The sequence below is a fragment of the Sinocyclocheilus rhinocerous genome, unplaced genomic scaffold (assembly GCF_001515625.1).
Source record: "Sinocyclocheilus rhinocerous isolate Xijiao unplaced genomic scaffold, SAMN03320098_v1.1 C34842741, whole genome shotgun sequence".
Classification (NCBI taxonomy): domain Eukaryota; kingdom Metazoa; phylum Chordata; class Actinopteri; order Cypriniformes; family Cyprinidae; genus Sinocyclocheilus; species Sinocyclocheilus rhinocerous.
Window position 1 is genome coordinate 1 of NW_015729454.1, and position 318 is coordinate 318.

Consider the following 318-nt stretch of genomic DNA (forward strand, 5'->3'; position numbering starts at 1 on the left):
GGTCTGGAGCGACACGAGGAGCCGTACATGAAGACAGAACGATCATTTCATGAACAAAATCATTCAGTAAAGTGTCTCACCATTTCAGCCAGAGCGGAGATGACTTTCCCCAGCGTGGTGAGAGATTTATTGATATTCGCACCTTCCTGATGGACAGACAGACAGACGGACAGGGTTTGTGTGAGAGAGCGATGAAGACACTGAGTCTTCATTACAGATGTGATCATCAGTTTTAGTACCTTTAATCTCATGCCTTTGGCTCCGGATGAATCCGCTCGCTCACTGCCCGCCAGATCCACCAGACTCACCTTACTGACC

At 48.4% G+C, this 318-nt stretch overlaps 1 long non-coding RNA gene across 1 annotated transcript; it reads right to left on the reverse strand.

Annotated features, from left to right (window-relative positions):
- Positions 1–80: 80 nt before the first annotated feature.
- On the reverse strand, positions 81–318 carry LOC107734666 (uncharacterized). The gene is made up of 2 exons (XR_001639126.1): positions 240–318; positions 81–146 (listed from the first exon to the last, which is right to left on the reverse strand). It is a non-coding gene; the product is annotated as an uncharacterized LOC107734666 (long non-coding RNA).